Source organism: Callorhinus ursinus, unplaced genomic scaffold (assembly GCF_003265705.2).
Source record: "Callorhinus ursinus isolate GAN/ISIS: 27379988/994484 unplaced genomic scaffold, GSC_fseal_2.0 scaffold7, whole genome shotgun sequence".
Lineage (NCBI taxonomy): Eukaryota > Metazoa > Chordata > Mammalia > Carnivora > Otariidae > Callorhinus > Callorhinus ursinus.
Window position 1 is genome coordinate 8,601,974 of NW_027397069.1, and position 14,130 is coordinate 8,616,103.

At 39.4% G+C, this 14,130-nt stretch overlaps 1 long non-coding RNA gene across 2 annotated transcripts in view; it reads left to right on the forward strand.

Moving 5' to 3' along the window:
• The window catches only part of LOC141373097 (uncharacterized), a 148,220-nt gene extending 140,923 nt beyond the window's left edge, over positions 1-7,297 (forward strand). Inside the window, exon 4 of one of the 2 annotated variants that reach the window (XR_012378741.1) lies at positions 7,150-7,297. This is a non-coding gene — a long non-coding RNA (uncharacterized lncRNA). Of the gene's footprint in view, positions 1-2,954; positions 3,087-7,149 lie in introns of those variants that run through there. The other variant, XR_012378738.1, reaches the window with a different exon arrangement.
• Positions 7,298-14,130: the final 6,833 nt, after the last annotated feature.

The following is a 14,130-nucleotide window of genomic DNA, read 5'->3' on the forward strand; positions in this document are numbered from 1 at the left end:
CGCCAGCAGTGAATGCTTTAGCTCCTCTTCTATCAACATTGTCCCTCTGCCCAGGGCTAAAAAAAAGTCAGAAAGATCAGTGCCAAATAACACTGAGCTTTTCATATTGATTCTCCTTCTTAAAATTAATTTCTTTACCGACTTCTGAATATTTTATTTGTATTGTCTCCTTTTTTTCTTCCTCTTGAGCTCCCTAACTACTTTCTATCTTCTCTAACACTGTAAAGTCAAGGGGCGTGGATTTAAGATTTGTTCTGCTCTGTCCTATTTATTTGCCCAAGTCCTGGAGATTTCTGACTTTCTAAAGGTCAGTGTGTACATTTACAACACAAATACCCAAAATAAAAATACCACAGTATTTGATTTTTATTCACTTTTCGAGGCAACTGTCCAAAACAGGGTCATTTAAAATATCTAAGTCCTCTATGTATATTCACATAGTCACCGCGCCCAGCAAAATCTGCCCCAATTTGTTTTTGACCAGTACAGAAGATTCCCAAAGTATTGTAATTTGTTTTTGTTTTTTTTTTTAAAGATTTATATTTATTTATTTGACAGAGAGAGAAAGAGAGCACAAGCAGGGGGAGCGGCAGGCAGAGGGAGAGGGAGAGGCAGGTTCCTCGATGAGCAGGGAGCCCGATGCGGGGCTCAATCCCAGGACCCCGGGATCCTGACCTGAGCCGAAGGCAGACGCCCGACCGACCGAGCCACCCAGGCGCCCCTCTTTTTTCAATAGCTGTCATTATAACATTTTTGTCACAAACTCTTACTCCAAAAGGACACAGAGAGCCATAAAATGAAAATGACCAGGGTTTCATTTACTGTTCAATGCCAGCAATGTTCAAATGGACAACCTGAGACCCTGTACGATCTTGAGCTACTGTTCGAATCTACAGAGATTCAGATACAATCTGTGATTCACAATCTAAGATTATGTTTGGAGCACTTTCAGATAAGGAACATTTTATTAAAAGATTTGAGTTATTTGGGAATGTGTCCACAGTCTTTGGTGGACACACTGGTGAATCAGAATAACCAGTTTACCAGAAAACTCAATTTCTCACTCCGCTGGGGAGAAAGGAGGAATGTGGTGGCGCAGGTAGGGCAGAGCAGGAAAACCCCAAAGAAGCCAAACTAGCAAGTCAAGCTTTGAACACACCCTCTGGTCTGCTAATTCCAATTTTAGCCATTTGTTTTTTCGCAAACTCTGTCATAAACCTAATTTTTTCTGTGCTCCTGTGAGAGTATATTTTATCTTCTAAATACTACACTTCTTTAAATTGCACAGTGCTATCTTTCCATTTAAAATTTTGTCCCTAAAATTTAGTTCTCTGGGGGCAAAGCCTGGGTTTTCTAGTGCTAGCCGCAGGTATGCCAGGAATTACCCAAAACAACACTTAACGATTGTCTCCATTGCTTGGTTGAGATAGCCGAGGTTGGTAGAAGTGCAATAATGTGGACAAAGTCAAGATCTACACTTAGCAAGCGAGTAAATTGGAATTTTCCCCAAGATCTGATATGTGCTGAGGGCCATGCTCAATGCCTCAGTAGCATAGGAAATTATTATATACAGGTACTCTCTAATTTTCATTTGATAGAATTTTCATTAACAAGAATCCAGATAACTGTGACTCGCAATTATTTTTTTAATTGAATTTCTTTTTTAAGAGAGACAGAAAAATTACAGGAGTGGTAACTTTATTAATAGCAATTAAAACATAAACATGTATATATACAATTCCAGGGAATATTCTGTCATTCCCCTGAAACATATTAGGTCTAACATTCTATTCTCTAATATTTATAAATATTACAGAATGATTAATATTTTCGGAGATAGCCCCAAGCCTTTTAAATAATTCAAATCAATGCCAAAACATTAATTAAGCTAAATAATACTAATACAGGGAAGTAGTCTTCTCTATTTCATTTAAAGAATGTTTAGATTTCATGCTTTTCTTTAATTTCTTGATTTATAGAAGCCTAATTGTTTTCACATATGTTACTTTAAATAACATATTTTCTATTGTAAACAAATAATTATTTATTGTAGAATATTTAGAGAACATAGAAAAACAGAAATTCAACAAACCAGAGATACTTTTATATTTTCTTCCTGTCATAAATAGATACAGGTATCTACATGATTTTAACTTACAAAATTGAGATTATACAGTATATATATTCTTCATTCTGCTGTGATTATTTTATCAAGTCATTTGTAATTCTTTACTTGCATGAATATAGATGGCCTAAAAATCCTCATGTGGGTATATTTTACTTAATAGTTTCTTTTTTGAATATTTGAGTTGTTATATATAACATAACAATTAAGTTATTCATTCCTATTATTTTTTTCTAGGTTAGATTCTTAGGAGTAAAACTACCAAGTCAAAGACGGAAACATTTTTGAGGTTCCTGAGAGATATTTTTCAATTACTCTCCAGTAATGTTGCACCATTTTTCACTCCAGGATCTACCTCTCCACACCATTACTGGCAATGGGTATTATCATAGCCTGTGAAGAGGCACAGTATGACTTCATTGTAAATGATTTGCTTTATCAGGTTTGAAAAGTGATTCTCTTTTGGTTCATGTTCATATGTTTCCCTAAAGGTTCTGTTGTCTAAGGTAATAACAGAAAACATGTGGTAGCTATTGTGCTAAGAGATAAAATGATCCCTTAATTCTAACCACCCTTTGTTTACATATATATGTATATAATAATTTTCAAGATGAAAAAAATTATCTCAGAAAAGTTTAGCCACTCACCCAAGATAACCCAGCTTGTAGTTGGTACAGTTTCAACCAGGTCTGAGTCCAAAACATATAACATTTTATTTATTTATTTTTCAGCAGATACTTTAAGATCAGGCACCCAAGATTCGCTGCCCCTCAACATTTCTCTACATTGTTAAAAGGTTCTGATCTCTTCCTTTCCATTTGTTTTCCAGATGAGCTATATAATCATTTTATCAATTCCCTCAAAATTGGCATTTTGACTGATGTTGCATTAAGGGTGTACACTGCATTTAAGAAATGTGATGTATTCATAGTACTGGATTTTTCAGCAACATCACAGCAAGACTTCTCAGGTACCTCATTTAGTTTTGTGGTTTCCTTCGGCACAGCTTCATCACCAACCCTGTTCAGGGGCTTTGCTTTGCTTGCTTTTTTTTTTTTTTTAAAGATTTTATTTATTTATTTGAAAGAGAGCGACACAGCGCGAGAGAGAACACAGGCAGGGGGAGTGGGAGAGGGAGAAGCCGGCTTCCCGCGGAGCAGGGAGCCCGATGCGGGGCTCGATCCCAGGACCCCGGGATCATGACCTGAGCTGAAGGCAGACGCTTAACGACTGAGCCACCCAGGCGCCCCTCTTGCTTTTTTTTTTAATGAATGGGCTCTTCTTTTTATTATATTTTGATTGAGTATAATTAACATTGAATTGTGTATATTTGTGTTCCTTTTTATTATAATTATTATAATAGTTTTCTAACTAATTTTCTAAGGTTTTCCAAATAGACAATTGTGTACCTGTGACATTTTTTTTCTAGTTTCTGTTGTTTTTTTTTTTTAGGATTTTTAAAATTTATTTATTTTGAGGGGGGAGGGGCAGAGGGAGAGGGAGAGGGAGAGAGAATTTCAAGCAGCCGCCAAGCTGAGTGCAGAGCTCGTTGCGGGGCTCGATCTCACGACCCTGAGATCATGACCTGAGCTGAAATCAAGAGTCAGAGGCTTAACCGATAGAGCAACCCAGGTGCTCCTCCTAATATCTGTTTTTTATCTATCTTTTTCTATGTCATTGAATAAAACTTCTAGAATAGTGTTAAATATTGATGAGACTGTAATTATAAGAAACATCTTTTTTTTTTTTTCCTTTACTGTCATGGAATTATTTCTAGTATCTTGCCTTCAGGTTAATGTGGGGATGAGTGTGTGTGTGTGTGTTAAACTGTGGTAAAATATGGGGATAATGCAGTTAGTAGAAATCCCACCTTGACTTTGGCACTTTTATTTACTTTTTTAATTTTTGATTTTATTTATTTGACTTTGGCACTTTGTCAGTTTTTAGTTTTCAGTATTTTCATGGCCAATTTAATAAGGAATTGGAAACAGGTATATGGATCTAAAAACTTGTTGCTATTGTAATTCTGAAATTGAACACATAAATTTTAGAAAGATTTTCAACAAATGGTACAATATATTATTGCCTAATTAACTTTAAGATTCAATTCACTTCCCTAAGCATCTCAGTCTTCTGAGGTAAAATTATAATTGGCTTTTCCTAATTAAACTTATCCCATACTCCATTATTTTTCATTATACATGCTATTTTCACCTCCCACTAGAATGTATAGTTTTCCAGACCCAGACTAGAGAAAGTCAAACTTGGAATTAATTAGGAAAAAATCTCTTGAACTGAAAGCCCACCATCTATCTCACTCCAGGGCCTTAGAACCCACAGATTTCTGCTGTACAGCAAGAGGACTTGGTTCTGGTTGTTTTTGTATCTGGAGCTCTTGATGACATCATGGTCAAGTCTAGCCACAGGACTATAAGGAACTGTGATTTTCATATATATATATAATATTTGCCAGATAGAGAGAGAGAGCACAAGTAGGGAGAGGGAGAAGCAGACTCCCCGCTGAGCAGGGAAGCGGATGTGGGGCTCGATCCCAGGATTCTGAGATCATGACCTAAGTCAAAGGCAGACGTTTAACCAACTGAGCCACCCGGGCATCCCAGGAACTGTGATTTTCTGAAGATAAAAATATATAGGCTTCTCTACCAATGGATGAATGGATAAAGAAAATGTGATGTAGGTATATGTGTGTGTGTATAACATATATATACATATTTATGGAATATGTATATATATGGAATATATATAATGGAATATTATGGAATATATATATAATGGACTATTATTCAGCCATAAAAAGAATGAAATCTTGCCATTTGTGACAACACGGGTGGACTTTGAGGGCATTATGCTAAGTGAGATCAATCAGAGAAAGACAAATACCATGTGCTATCACTTATATGTGGAGTCTTAAAAAAAGCCGATAAATACAGAGAACAGATTGTCGGTCGCCAGACAGAGGCTAGGGGTGGAGGTGATGAAATGGGTGAAGGCGGCTAAAGGATACCAACTCCCAGTTATAAAATAAGTAAGTCAGGGATGTAATGTACGGCATTTGATTGCAGTTAATGATACCATGTTACATATTTGAATGTTACTAAGAGAGTCGATTTTGAAAGTTCTCACCACAAGAGAAAAGAATTTGTAGCTCTGTATGGTGAAAATGTGAACTAGAGTTTTTGTAATGATCCCTTTGCAATAGATGCAAATATCAAATCATTGTTATACACCTGAGACTAATAGACTGTTATATGCCAGTTATACCTCAGTTGAAAAATATGAGCTTATAGTGGTGGATACATGTCATTATACATTTATCAAAACCACAGGATGTACAATATCAAGGGTGAACCCTATTGTAAACTATGGGTTCTAGGTGATAATGACATGTTAACATAGGTTCATAGATTGTAACAAATGCACCACTCTGCTGTGGGATGTTGACACTGGGGGAGACCGTGCACGTGTTGGGGGCAAGGAGTATATGGGAACTCTCTATACTTCTGCTTCTTTATTCTGTGAACCTAAAACTGCTCTAAAAATTATGTCTCTTACCAAAATGTATGAAACGTATGATGTTATATGTCAATTATGTCTAAATAATAAAGCAAGCAAACACACACATGGTCTGTATAGACTTAATAACCCCAGACATGTCTCCCGCCATGCCCAGAGAGCCCATGACCTCCAGCTCTGCCTCTGCTGAATGTCTAGCATCTTCTAAGGGACATCCTCCGTGTCATGGCGTAGGATTCTGAATCCAACAGGGTTAATTCCTCAGGACAATTCTCTGCTCCCTCATCTGTCTTGCTGCCTTTCCTGTTTCTTCTATTCCTACACTTTTAGCACACACATTTTCCCTATAATGAGAGATCTGAGAAGGGTCTTTCTATTAACGAGGCTGACCTCTACATTCTGAGGCACCTCATGAAGGTCCTTTCTTCAGGCATCTCATTTTATTTTATTTTTTTTTAAGATTTTATTTATTTGACAGAGAGAGACACAGTGAGAGAGGGAACACAAGCAGGGGAGGTGGGAGAGGGGGAAGCAGGCTTCCCGCGGAGCAGGGAGCCCGATGCGGGGCTCGATCCCAGGACCCCGGGATCCTGACCTGAGCCGAAAGCAGACGCTTAATGGCCGAGCCACCCAGGTGCCCCCAGGCATCTCATTTTAAACAGTTCACTTGCCATCAATTGGTAATATTGCTGTGCCTAAAAGTAACACAAACCCTCATCTTTCTGTAATACTCTGAATAGAATTATTTCAAAACCTGCCCCTTTACTGAAAACCCAGAAAATTATCGAAAAGAATAAATGAGTGGCAGGGATCACAAGACTAACAACAGAATAGTCCCCACTATGTAGTTGATGGTATCATTTGCAACAACATACAGTGTGCCCTGTATGGGGATCCACAGAAATATCTGGAACAAATCTCTAGAGCTGGTTTTCTTTCAACACCTATAGGACATTTCAAATCCTATGGTTTTGTTTTCCTCTTGACTTTGGCTTCCAGGGAACTCAGAATCAAGTATGAAGAGCTCAGCTTTTAGAAACATAGGACCATCTGGCACGCATTATGAATAATAAGTGTACCCTTGTTTTCTAATTTTTTTTTACTTTATATTCCCTTTGCTCTTGTTTCCTAGTCAATTTATGTGGTATGAATTCTTGCAAGCCCCCCCCAAGACATCAAAGGAGAGTATAATACTTTTTAAAATGACAGTTCAATTCTCAGCATGAATGTCTCTGGCTTTGCAAATTTTTTTTGGCCAGTTTAATTACATACTGTCTTCCCTCTGCCTTTTGGTACATACCTGGATCATATAAGCTCCCGAAATGCAACTCCAGTGCAATGTTAGTTTAACTCAAGCATAATTAGGAATCAAAGTTTTCAGAAAAGCATGTCATACAGTGAATTCCAGAAGCAAGTGAGAATGCCTTGGGTATTTACTGTCTGATTACTAACACTATTATTACCTGTGCTATTCTTTCTTTTTCCGGTAGGTACGTATTTTTGAGACAAAAAAAAAATCCAACCAAGATTTCGTTTGGAGGAAAACTTCATAACACAGTATATGAATCAGTCAGAATGTTGCTACATTCATCCTGTTTTTACTGTTTTTGTTTTAATGTGACCATGGAAACATGGAGAGCAGCTAATAAATCTTTGATGATACTCAGGCTGCATTTGATTTTACTGTCGTCCAGTATCTGCTGTTAGTGTTGGGTTAATTACAGCACATAATTTACCAGATGGCAACAGTAGGTCTATGTCCTATAATTTTTTATTCAGATCTGTAACAGTGTCTCATATATAATAGATGCTTCATAGTTGTTGGATGAATGATTGTGAGAATAAAGGAATGAGTGGCTGAGGAGTGAAAGTAACCAGGCTCAAGCTTTAACAGGAGCGTTGGCAAGGCTGTTGAAGGGAAGGAAATTCCACTGTGGGCAACTCAGAATCCATATTAGGAAACACCTGTTCAAAAGAGAACTCAGCTTTCTCTTAATGTTGGAGGTCCTGGGACACAGCTTTCGGCTTCTAGCATTCCTGTGAAGAGATATATTTAAAGCTGAATCCCAGGGGCACCTGGTTGGCGCAGTCAGTACTGCATGCAACTCTTGATCTGGGGATTGCCCGTTCAAGTCCCGTGTTGGGTATAGAGATAACTTAAAAATAAAATCTTTTAAAAAAAAAGCTGAATCCCCTCTTAGGGTCTCTGATGAGATGCCTTAAACGTTTGCGGGCACCTGACTTTTACCTGATGGGCCAGCTGATCCCCCTCACTCTCTAAGGACTGTAGGAGAGGAGGCTGAAAATGAACCAATCTCCAGGGAAGGGAAACAATTCAATATCCAAGCTCCATCTCATATATGCAGGACTGGCTACGTAGTTGAGAAGCCTGGTGGGTAAGTGCCGAGTCCCTTGTTCAAAAGGATTATTAAGAGTTGCAAGATTGTGGCAACAGAGCATTAAATCAAGCATGGAGTCCTTCTTAAGTGCAAGTCCCTTTATGACCACACAGATTGCAAGTCCATGAAATGAGCCTTGCATATGTGTTCTTAGACTCTTACTGTTGCTGAGCAAAGAAAACTGAACAGGTCTGGTACAAACGATTGTTATTGTACTGTAGGGTCGTTGAATAGAACTTTCTGCTATGATGGAAATGGTCTCTATCTATCCAGCCTAATACATAGCCATTGACTACCCATGACTATTGAGCACTTAAAATGTGGCCAACGCGACTTGAAGTTCAAGTAGTTCTACTTGTACTTTAAAGAATTGTACTTTGACTTTATTTAATTTTACTTAACATAAATTTAAATAGCTACATGCAGGTGTGGCTAATGGCTGCCATATTGGACATAGAAGTTTAATGAATCTACCAACCCCTACACAATAAAGAAAACAGTTCCATATAGAAAGAATTCGTAACAACTTGTAACTGAAAAACAAACAGTGCCATTGAGCAACTACAACAGCTAACTTTGCATGGTATCGCAGTGGAAGGTGGGCAGCATAGCTTCAAAACTTCTAAACAGAACAAGAAATTTCTTTAAGATCCAGAACTGTGAAACTTGGAGCAGATCCCTGCCTCCAAAATTTCCCAAGGAGAGAGTTTCCATGGCAACAGGGGATCCATCCAAATGTAATTACAAGTGAGTAACTAGGGTAGCTATATTGTTCAGTTCTAGTACATTTTACCTTTAATTATATTTTTCTAAGCCACTGATGTGCTAAAATGTCAGACGGTATTTGTTCAGGACCAAGGCTGATAAGTCATTGTGGGAAGAAAGAAAAGAGGACATAGTCATCTTGGAGGAGCATTAGGAATTCTGCAGATGACAATAAAACAAGAAGAAAAGATGTATTCTTTCGCTACTCTTTGGAGTTCCTTCCAGGAGTGATGAGAAGGCTGGCCGCTCTGTTAGGGTTTCCCACTTTTTAGTATGTCATTTCCCATCGAGCACTCGTACCAGGCCTTATCATCCAAAGCCCCACCCTTGAATCCCCAGAAGCATCTGCCCTGCTTCCCCAGCCAGTTTCTAGCACTCCAGCCAATCCTGCCTATGGGATGGGGACCTCTTTCCTACCTCCCCCCGGACCATGACATGGCAGCTTCAGGAGACACAGACAGAGAAGTCCCGACAGACACCAGGACAAACATTAATTACTGGTCCTGGTTTAAAGTTAATGACGAGAAATCGGTTTTGTTGCCCATGATATTTGCGACAACAACAACAACAAAAGTTTGTCATTTAACACAATTATACAATGAAATACTAGCTGTATGAGTGAATGAAAGGAGTGTAGAAGATTTTTAGTTTGTTTTGTTTTAGTTGTAAATCACATGTCCCTGAGTGGTGAATGAGAACTCCCGGATATGCTAAAGTGAACTAATTTATTACTAGAAAAAACAACCAGAGCAACCACCGGCCCAAAATCGTTCTCAAAAGAAAATACTGTTAATGACTTAAATGGCAATTGTCTGGATTTAGGATATGGAGCAAATCCAGCTGTGTGGGTCCATGGAAGATCCTGGTGGTGATGTAGGAAAGACATTAGGGTTCAAAGCCGTTGGGCCAAGAGAGAATTCCTGAGATGTCTTTGGTGCAAAAAGGTGACTTTATTAAAGCATGGGGACAAGACCCATGGGCAGGAAGAGCTGCAACGGGGTCATGAGGAGTGGCCCGTTATATACTATATACTTTCAAGTCGGGAAGGGGTTGGGAATAGTGTAAGCCTTCCAGGTATTTTGGAAACAAGGTTTCCAGGATCCTGAGGGGGCTAGCTGTTGTTAGGAAAGGTCACTTATTACTGTTTAGTAGAAACCCAGTCATGAGACCCTTCAGATGTATATCGGGGGGTCGTATGCTTGGGGATGATGGCCAACATGTATCTTGGGGGGGGTTTAGAGATAAAGGACGTTTCCAAAGGAATTCTTATACATTAGAGTAGACTTACAGGATCCTGGGGGGGGGGGTGGGGGGGGGGGGGGTGGGGGGGGGGGGGGGGGTGCGGGCTCAGGCTAGGATTGTCTTTTGCCCTTAGCAAAGTATTAACATCCAGGCAATTGAGTCCCTAGAGGAAGGTCACTCTGCCTGTTTCAAGGCCTTGTCAACGGGCTGTAGGTTGTAAGGACGTTTAATAATTTTTCTTCTGCCTTTGTTTCCCACATCAGTGGCAAATGAGACAAAAGGAAGTGGGAGAGGGAAGAAGGGAAGGAGGGAGGGAAGGGAGGGAGGAAGGATAATGAAATTTTGAGTTGGTTTAAGAGGACAGTTGATGTCTATCTTAAATCTTTCATTGGGGTTCACAGGGTAAACTCCATAATTCCGTATTTGCTCTCTCTTTTACCACTGGGCAGCAGTACCCCGGGCCCTATTTAGTTTGTACTGGTCAGCCATAAGGGTGGCGAAAGTTGAACAATTTGAGCAGCGAGTGTTATGAGCATCACTTACCTTAAAGGAAAAGCCCCGACCCAATTCAGTGATTCTCAGCAGGAAAGGGGTAGAGTACAATCTGCAATGGAAGGAGATTTCTGAATTTCCAGATCAGGGGAAAGACCAGTTTTTTCTACACATACCCACACATAGATTTTGATGCATTCCCTTGGGGGTGGAGCCCCATATTCCCCCCCCTTTTTTTTTTTGAGACTTCCTATATGCAATCAATTTTTGCTAATGGGACCACATTGTACCTGTGAAGAACAAGGAGTCAGGGAAGATGTTGAGGCATTGTTTCCATTCTTTTCTTCTTAAAAATGTCTCTCTAGTCTCCTTAAATGTAGAACAGCACCTCATCCTCACTCTACTATTTTTGTCTTTTGAGACAAATGTTTTTGAAACATCCAGACCTATTCTTGTGGAATGTCTCACAATGTGGCTTTGTCTGATTGCTTTCCCATGATTAGGTTCAGGATGTTTGTGGCAAGAACACCATGCAGGTGACATGGGGTGCTTTTGTTGCCTCACAGCAAGGGCCCATGAGGGGTTTCATCCCACTGTGGGGGGTGCGAAGTTTGATCTCTTGGTTCAGTTCGTGTCAGCTAGATCTTTCCATTGAAAAGCTCTTTCTCTTAACAATTAAGAAGTGCTTTGTGGAATAATACATTGAGACCATGTGAAAGTCCCATTTCCCTATAACATTTTTACCCAATGGTCTTAGCATTGTTGGTCCTTGCCTGATTCCACTTTTATGTGAAAAATTGCAAAATGATGACTTCTTAATTCTGTCTTTCTATATTTACTAACTAGATCCTTCTATTAAAAAAATGGCTACTCCCCCTCATTTTTAGTGACATTTTAGTATATCACTATGGATTCTTGGATTCAGTTTTTTTGACCTCTTTTTTGTTGGATATAATACCACTCATCTTAGATATACTTACCAATCTAGTGACCTGAGAACCACTAGTCCTGTGAAATGTTCTGAGGAAAAAAAGCATTCTGTGGTCAAATAATTTAGAGACAGAATGAATCTCACATCTCTCTTGAAGTTATATAATGTAGATTAGGATGTTGAAGACTCCAAGGAGTTCTATCGTAGAAAACCTGCTTAACTTTGTTTAACCAGGTGTTTCTCAAACTTATTTGATCGTTAAATTCTTTTTCCTATCTAACACAAACTTGGTAAAATACAGTTGGGGGTACACTGGCCAAGAACCAAAACTGCCAATTAAATGTTGCAATATTTCATCAGGAATATGAAACGAAGACTAATTAATGATGGCAGATCCATCTTTATTCAGCAAACTGTGTGACTAAAGCAATTATTCTAGGGACACCTGGATGGTGTCCGGCTCTTGATCTCAGCTCAGGTCTTGATCTCAGGGTCATGAGTTCGAGCCCCATGTTGGGTTCCACCCTGGGTGTGGAGCCTATTTAAAAAGAAAAAGTAATTATTCTACAATGATTCTATGCATAAGGTCAACTTAGCATACCATTGAGGAAACTGAGGTCAAGAACAACCCCAAAGTAAAGAAAGATGTCTCCAAAAGAATAAAAATAACTATAAAAGAAAAGATTGGTATATTGACTTCATTCAAATTAAGGATTTCTGTCAAGAGACTCCAACAAGAGTGTAAAAAGGCAAGCTTCAGACAAGGATGATATATCTGCAAATACACATCCAGGAAATAGAAAGAACTACAAATATACAAGGAAAAGACAAACAGCACATTTAAATGATGGGCAAAAGACCTGAACAAGTACTTCACAGAAAATGATAACCAATGGCCAATAAGCGTATGAATATTATCAGCCTTTGAGAAAAGCAAAGTGAAGGCCACAATGACAGACCACTACACACCCACCGGAATGACTCAAATGAAAAACACTGACAGCAATAGGTATGTGTGCGGGTGTGTGGAGTTGGTAGATGTTGTGAGGCACCGCCTGGTTCTCCTTTCAATAAGGCGATTGTTGCCCCAGCTGCTGACATGGCTGAAGGCCTCCATCTCCAGTCCTTCAGAGACTGTCTAGGCTGCATCTCCCCCAAGGTCACTGTCTGGTGGATGGAGGGCATAAACGATTAGCCAACTTGACCCAACCTGGGATAATTCTGAGGGGCCATTCTAATTCCCCACCCTTCTCCCAGGTTGTTGTTAGCCCTGCATGGCAGCTCAGCCTCTTTGTCCAATCTTACTTTCTCCCACAGAAGTGAGAGATCCCAACGGCACTTCGTAATAAAGACCCTGCACCCTAAGCTCTGTCGCAGAACCTGCATCCCAGGGAGCCCATCTTGTGACATGTGCAACTGAAGTTGTCACCCATTGCTTATTAATGTGTCAACTGGTACAACTACTTGAGAAAACTGTCTACCCAAGCCAAATAACAAGCCTATCTGGGATCCAGGAGTTCCACTCCTAGATATTACCTGGGAGAAATAAGCACTGTGCCTGTCCACCAAAATTACATATAAGAATGTTCGTAGCAGCTTTATTCATAACAGACCCAAACTAGGAAAAAATCCCAATGTCCATTAACTGCAGATTGTATCGATAAAGTGTGTTCATAAACAAGAACATTATACAATGGTAAGAAAGGACAGACTACCGCTACATGAACAGCAAGATTGACTCTCACAGACACAATGCTGAGCAAAAGAATCTAGACACAGAAGAATACATACTGTATGATTTAATTTATATCAAGTTCAAGAAGGCAAAAATAGCCAAAGGTGAAAGAAGTCAGAACAGTATTTACCTCTGGGCTGTAGGTATTGACTGAGAGGAGCACAAAGAAGCCCTCTGGAGGGACAGAAATGTTCTATATCTTGATGTGGTTGGTGGTTACATATGTAAAAGTCCGTGGAGGTAAATGCACAAGTTTGGGGCATTTTACTGTAGGTGGGTTATGGGTCAGTTAAAAAACAAACACACCTCAAACTATAGTAAATTCTTTATTAGCCAATTGCAGAAACTGTTTTGTAGACTATTTGGTTTGGTTAAGGTCGCATGGTGACCTGTGATGTCATCTCCTGGAAATAGTGGGGGTGGGAGTGGGGTTGATAATGAAGTAGTCCTGATTAGTGCATTGCCTAGCTCCTCTGCAGCAGAAAAAAAACAAACTTTGGGGCTTGTGGTCTAGTGGGGCAAGAGAGGGACCCCCCCACCCAGGTCTCATGCTCCTGATTTAATCAGAACAGTTCCTCCCACTCAGATATCTACCACCAGATCTTATCAGCTGCTTTTTAATTACCAAGGCTCTCTGAGAGAGAATCTCTGTAGGGAAGAAAATAATCTCATTTCATGGGCCTGTTAGGATAGTCCATAAACCAAACCAGTTAATCTGCAACTAGGTAAATGCAATGAACTGACAGTTAAATCAACTGTCACCAGAGACTTAACCTGCTTTGTTACTGACAATTATGAACCAAATTTACAAAGAAAAAAAAAAAAAGAAATCAGATATTTACAATTCTTAAAATTAATTTTATTAATTTGTCTGGTCAGTCTTGAGTGAGAGAGGTTAAAGGTAACA